The 7,681-nt window shown below is 40.9% G+C and overlaps 1 pseudogene; it reads left to right on the top strand.

Annotated features, from left to right (window-relative positions):
* Window positions 1-1,069: 1,069 nt before the first annotated feature.
* Window positions 1,070-2,869, top strand: LOC129841041 (centromere-associated protein E-like; annotated as a pseudogene).
* The last annotated feature ends 4,812 nt before the right edge of the window (window positions 2,870-7,681 follow it).

Raw genomic sequence — 7,681 nt, 5'->3', positions numbered from 1 at the left:
TCTGCAGTGCTAGCTAGCTTTAGCTTATGCTGTAAGTACTAGATTTATTCTCTGATCCTTTGATTAGGTGGACAAAATATCAGTTCATGCTGGAAGAACTCTGATAGGTTGGAGGACATCCTCCGGAAGTTGTCATAATTACTCTGTAAGTCTATGGAAGGGTGTGAAGGTTTTGTATTGAAATCAATGTACGCAGAGGAGGAGATAGACTATCTGTCCTCAAGTTACACCATGGTGCTATCCTACAGAGTGATGTTTAAGCCACTGTAGATCTCCAATTGCATTAATATTAAGAATAGTTTTATCTAAACAGGATAACTGTATTAATGTTTCACTATTTTTATTTTTATAAAATTCTATGGATGGTCCTCCCCTTCCTCCTCTGAGGAGCCTCTACTGCTGGGATCATTTGCCTGTCTATCCACTGTAAGTTTAATATTTGTGCCATATGTTCATTGCTTATCCCCTAGTTGTAAGAGATGGTTACTACTTACATGATGTTTTAGCTAGTAACTATGTATTTATACTCTGAGGATAAAAGGAACAACTTATGAAGGAGTTTCTATGTTTACAAGACTAACACAACTGCAGAGAGACCAGCTACAGAACAGTTTCAACAACATGACTGAAGAGAGAGACCAGCTACAGACCAGCTACACCAACCTGACTAAAGAAAGAGACCAACCAAAGACAAGTTACAGAAACCTTACTGAAGAGTGAGACCAGCTACAGACCAGTTACAACAACCTGGCTGAGGAGAGACACCATTAGACTCCTGATAAGTGCACACACACTACTCAGGAGTCAGATAAAAATGTAAAAAATGAGAAGATGCCGCAGCCACAACTACCCATGTAATTTGTTGCTCAACTTTCTGCTTTTGAAACTTCCCTATGGTTAACAGCTACAGCAGTAAGTCACACAGACAGAGACACAGATGACACAGAGAGAGACGAAGGGAGACATAGAGACAAACAGACACAGAGAGATAGAGGCAGTGATATCACTAGAACCTAGAATTAACATATAGGAGACCTACATAGAACGAAAGCGTCAAACATTGTTGGAGATGTCTAAGGCCATCTATGCTGAGCAAGATATGACCACGAAGAAAACATTGTTGGAGATGTCTGATGCCATCTATGCTGAGCCAGATATGACTACGAAGAAAACATTGTTGAAGATGTCTGAGGCCATCTATGCTGAGCCAGATATGACCACGAAGAAAACATTGTTGAAGATGTCTGATGCCATCTATGCTGAGCCAGAAAGGACCAAGAAGAAAACATTGTTGAAGATGTCTGAGGCCATCTATGCTGAGCCAGATATGACCAAGAGGTTTAACAGAGGTGAGATGGAGGAGAAGATTGTGGATATCTACATCAGTGCAGACACCCTGAGAGACGATGAGACCAGCACAAAGAGAGAAGAGACAGCAGACACTGCTCCTAATAATGGACCAGGAGACCAGCACTCAGGTAACACACACACACACACACACACACACACACAGACAGACAGACAGACAGACAGACAGACAGACAGACAGACAGACAGACAGACAGACAGCCAGCCAGCCAGCCAGCCAGCAAGCCTGCATGCATGCTTAGGGAGGGCCACTTACTCATTTGCTCAAACTTGGGACCTCTGCCTTGCTAGCAGACGTGACTGCCCTCCTGAAGCGTCTTACGAGTCAGCGTCATGCGAAAAGTTATCTATTGGCTGGCGCAAGCGGGGACACTTCAGGCTGAGGAGTAAGTTTCACACATCCCCATGTGATACACATACACACACACACACACACACACACACGCACTCTCACACGCGCACTCTCACATAAAATCCTATTTCATGTGTCTACAGAGCCTGATTGCTCAGTGAAGAGACCCTTCCTAGTTGCTGCAGTGTGTCTGGGGCTGCTGTGTATTCTAATGGCTGGGATCATAGGCCTGTCTGTCTACTGTGAGTTTGTTTCATATGTTCATTGCTTATCACGTAGTTGTAAGAAGTGCTGTTTACTAGGCCTACTTACCTGGTGTTTTAGCTAGTAACTATGTATTTATACTTACAGATAAAAGAGCCACCAAAGATTCTGAAGATTGCAGGACCAACCTGTCAAAGAGGTTTTCCATTTATAAGACGAACGCAGCTGCAGAGAGAGACGAGCTACAGACCAGTTACAACAACCTGACTAGGCAGAGAGACCAACTACAGACCAGTTACAACAACCTGACTAGGCAGAGAGACCAGTTAAGGACCAGTTACAACAACCTGACTAACGACAGAGACCAGTTACAGACCAGCTACAACAACCTGACTAAAGAGAGAGACCAGTTAAGGACCAGTTACAACAACCTGACTAAAGAGAGAGACGAGCTACAGACCAGTTACAACAACCTGACTAACGAGAGAGACCAGTTAAGGACCAGTTACAACAACCTGACTAACGAGAGAGACCAGTTACAGACCAGTTACAACAACCTGACTAAAGAGAGAGACCAGTTAAAGACCAGTAAATACAACCTGACTGAGGAGAGAGACCAGTTACAGACCAGTAACTACAACCTGACTGAGGAGAGAGACCAGTTAAAGACCAGTTACTACAACCTGACTAAAGAGAGAGACCAGTTACAGACCAGCTACAACGACCTGACTAAAGAGAGAGACCAGTTACAGACCAGCTACAACAACATGACTAAAGAGAGAGACCAGTTACAGACCAGTTACAAAACCCCGACTGAGGAGAGAGACCAGTTACAGACCAGTTAAAACACCCTGACTGAGGAGAGAGACCAGTTACAGACCAGTTACAACAACCTGACTGAGGAGAGAGACCAGTTAAAGACCAGTTACTACAACCTGACTTAAGAGTGAGATCAGCTGGAGAATGAGGAGAGGAGATAGTAGGAGAGGAATCTAGGAAAGACTAATTGAGATAAAGCCTTAGTGTCAGAGAGAGAAATAGAGGAAGAAGTAAATGAAGAGAATGAGGAAGGGAGGAAAAACAAGATAAATAATTGATCTGTTTAGATTTAGAGGAGAGTATGTAGACATACTGTACTCTGTAAAATGCTTCTGTTAATTATTTTCATTAGCAACATTGCCATAGGTTAATGCTTATTTTAATTATTTTATTGCTTTGTTTTTCATAAACAGACCAGCTACAACACCCTGACGAAAGACATAGACCAGTTAAAGCCCAGTTACTACAACCTGACTAAAGAGAGAGACCAGTTACAGACCAGTTATAATAACCTGACTAAAGAGAGAGACCAGTTCCAGCCCAGTTACAACAACCTGACTAAAGAGAGAGACCAGTTACAGACCAGTTACAACAACCTGACTACAGAGAGAGACCAGTCACAGACCAGTTACAATAACCTGACTACAGAGAGAGACCAGTCACAGACCAGTTACAACAACCTGACTGAGGAGAGAGATGAGCTACAGACCAGTTACAACACCCTGACTAAAGAGAGAGACAAGTCAAATACCAGTTACAACAACCTAACTACAGAGAGAGACAAGTCACAGACCAGTTACAATAACCTGACTACAGAGAGAGACCAGTCACAGACCAGTTACAACAACCTGACTGAGGAGAGAGACGAGCTACAGACCAGTTACAACACCCTGACTGAAGAGAGAGACAAGTCACAGACCAGTTACAACACCCTGACTGAGGAGAGAGACCAGCTACAGACCAGTTACAACACCCTGACTAAAGAGAGAGACAAGTCACAGACCAGTTACAACAACCTGACTGAGGAGAGAGACCAGCTACAGACCAGTTACAACACCCTGACTAAAGAGAGAGACAAGTCACAGACCAGTTACAACACCCTGACTGAGGAGAGAGACCAGCTACAGACCAGTTACAACACCCTGACTAAAGAGAGAGACAAGTCACAGACCAGTTACAACAACCTGACTAAAGAGAGAGACAAGTCACAGACCAGTTACAATAACCTGACTAAAGAGAGAGACAAGTCACAGACCAGTTACAACACCCTGACTAAAGAGAGAGACAAGTCACAGACCAGTTACAACACCCTGACTGAGGAGAGAGACCAGCTACAGACCAGTTACAACACCCTGACTAAAGAGAGAGACAAGTCACAGACCAGTTACAACAACCTGACTGAGGAGAGAGACGAGCTACAGACCAGTTACAACACCCCACCCTGACTAAAGAGAGAGACAAGTCACATACCAGTTACAATAACCTGACTAAAGAGAGAGACAAGTCACAGACCAGTTACAATAACCTGACTAAAGAGAGAGAAAAGTCACAGACCAGTTACATCACCCTGACTGAGGAGAGAGAACAGTTACATACTGTACTCTGTAAAATGCTTCTTTGAATTTATTTAAATTGTTTAAAATGATTTTATTGAATATCCAAAACGTACAATATACTTGCAGTGAAGCCTCTCAACAACTACACCACACCAGTCATCCAACAGACTCCCACTCATTCATTGAGACACACAGAAGCATCCAGGGTCAACGCCCTGCTGTTGGGCACGTCGACAGATCTCCCACCAGGCCCCCCACAGTTCCCCAATAGCTGTCCCTCCACCATCTGAGACCCCTCCCACAGTCCCCCCCCCCCAAGAATATAAATAAACAAAAATAAAGAAATACAATTAATTCCATTCCCCACCCCCAATAACCCCCCAACGCACCAACAACCTAGAAAATGAATGAAAGAGAAAAAAGAAAAAGACAAAAGAAAACTGCAAACAACAATACAAGGGAAAAAAGGACATCAAGAACAACTAAAATCATAACAGCAATGCCAACTGTATATGTTTGTGTGCATGGCTGGCACTATTACATGTATGTGTGTGTTCTTGTATGTGTGTATTTGAATGAGAATGTGTGTATATGCATGTGTACAAACACCTGCACGGCATCAGCCTCAGGCAAACCGACATTCGTTGTAAAGACACTGCCTCTCAGTGTCATTGAAATGTACTTTTTATTATGTTTTATTTTGACGTATTTTGTGCTTTTATCTTTGACCATCATTCCATCTCCCGCACAGCAACTCCACTCTCACTTGTATCCTATTCCACATCCCAAGCCTCAGCTTCCCTCAGCCCATCCCACCTATCTAATGTACAATTTCAATCTATCTATTGTCGAGAACTGTTTTATAATTGAATATGTTTCTTGTTTGTCTATATTTTTTATGTCTTTGTCTACATGTTTATACAGTTGAAGTCGGAGGTTTACATACACTTAGGTTGAGTCATTAAAGCTCGTTTTTAAACCACTCCACAAATTTCTTGTTAACAAACTATAGTTTTGGCAAGTCGGTTAGGACATCTACTTTGTGCATGACACAAGTAATTTTTCCAACAATTGTTTACAGACATATTATTTCACTTATAATTCACTGTGTTAATTCCAGTGGGTCAGAAGTTTACATACACTAAGTTGACTGTGCCTTTAAACAGCTTGGAAAATTCCAGAAAATGATGTCATGGCTTTAGAAGCTTCTTTTTTTTTAACATAATTTCAGTCAATTGGAGGTGTACCTGTCAATGTATTTCAAGGACCTTGTGAAGATTCTGGAGGAAACAGGTACAAAAGTATCTATATCCACAGTAAAACGAGTCCTATATCGACATAACCTGAAAGGCCGCTCAGCAAGGAAGAAGCCACTGCTCCAAAACCGCCATAAAAAAGCCAGACTACGGTTTGCAACTGCACATGGGGACAAAGATCGTATTTTTTGGAGAAATGTCCTCGGGTCTGATGAAACAAAAATAGAACTGTTTGGCCATAATGACAATCGTTATGTTTCGAGGAAAAAGGGGATGCTTGCAAGCCGAAGAATACCAACCCAACCGTGAAGCACAGGGGTGGCAGTATCATGTTGTGGGGGTGCTTTTCTGCAGGAGTTACTGGTGCACTTCACAAAATAGATGGCATCATGAGGCAGGAAAATTGGGGCTATATTGAAGCAACATCTCAAGATATCAGTCAGGAAGTTAAAGCTTGGTCAGAAATGGGTCTTCCAAATGGACAATGACCCCAAGCATACTTCCAAAGTTCTGGCAAAATGGCTTAAGCACAACAAAGTCAAGATATTGGAGTGGCCATCACAAAGCCCTGACCTCAATCCTATCGAAAATTTGTGGGCAGAACTGAAAAAGCATGTGCGAGCAAGGATGCCTACAAACCTGACTCAGTTACACCAGCTCTGTCAGGAGGAATGGGCCAAAATTCACCAAACTTATTGTGGGAAGCTTGTGGAAGGCTACCTGAAACATTTGACCTAAGTTAAACAATTTAAAGGCAATGCTACCAAATAGTAATTGAGTGTATGTAAACTTCTGACCCACTGGGAATGTGATGAAAGAAATAATAGGTGAAATAAATCATTCTCTCTACTATTATTCTGACATTTCACATTCTTAAAATACAGTGGTGATCCTAACTGACCTAAGACAGGGCATTTTACTAGGATTAAATGTCAGGAAATGTCAAAAACTGAGTTTAAATGTATTTTGCTAAGGTGTATGTAAACTTCTGACTTCAACTGTATATGTTTACAACAAGCAAGGGTAGATATCAGAATAGGGACATTGGGGAATAATAACATATTGTACGGAATACATTTGTACTGTAGTGAAGCCGTCTCTAGAGTAATGCAAGATATCTTTTATAATCATGTGAAATGTCAATTGCTTTGGAAATGCTGGGATGTGTTTTTCAATGATGTTAAAGGTAATTATGATGCATCTATGATGGTGATACGATATGGTTTACAATTATCATCATGAATATTAAGGCTATACACACTACATGTTACACACATAGACACACAACCATGCAAATTGGCGGAGTTATTATTTATTTGGACAGCACACATTATAGTCTTACTCTTATACAGACATCGTACACACTCTCACTGAATCACATCCAATATCATACACATCAACTTACTCAGATTTACTACACACATAATATCTTGGCTCAAATTTCTAACAATTTTACAATAAAACAGATATTGCTAGAACCTATTTCTTGAATTCTAAATATCAGACATTTGAAAGCTCTAATTTTGACTGTCATAATACCTCTGATGGCAGTAACTTTACAAGCACTAATTGTGGTCAATTTAGACTGAGAATAGTATCTAGTTATGATAAGGGGTGAAATAAGTATAGCCAGTTATAATTGTAACGGTTTAGCAGATTATAAAAGAAGATCAGTCTTTACGTGGCTAAAAGAAAAGGAATATAACATATACTGTTTACAGGAAACTCACTCTACATCCTTAGATGAAGTTGCGTGGAAAATGGAATGGGATGATGAAATAATTTTCTGTCATGGACAAAGGAACTCAAAAGGGGCGATTATATTAATTAACGAAAATGTTGATCTGAATGTGTAAATAGTCAGGAATGATTCGCAAGGAAGGTGGATCTTTTGAATATGAAAGTGGACGGAAAAGAGATTTGGCTCATTAATCTATATGGTACAAATCAGGATGATCCATACTTCTTTGAAAATATTTATGCCAATTTATTGAACTTACAGGCAACAAATGATCAAATCATTATGGTAGGAGACTATAATACAGTGTTAAGTACCTCAATGGACCGCAAAGGAAATCACTCTACAAACTATCATCCCCGTGCCCTTAAGGAAATCACAAATATGA

The sequence above is a fragment of the Salvelinus fontinalis genome, chromosome 42, assembly GCF_029448725.1.
Source record: "Salvelinus fontinalis isolate EN_2023a chromosome 42, ASM2944872v1, whole genome shotgun sequence".
Classification (NCBI taxonomy): Eukaryota; Metazoa; Chordata; class Actinopteri; order Salmoniformes; family Salmonidae; genus Salvelinus; species Salvelinus fontinalis.
The sequence above is the reverse complement of the archived record's forward strand: the minus strand, read 5'-3'. Positions and strand labels throughout refer to the sequence as shown.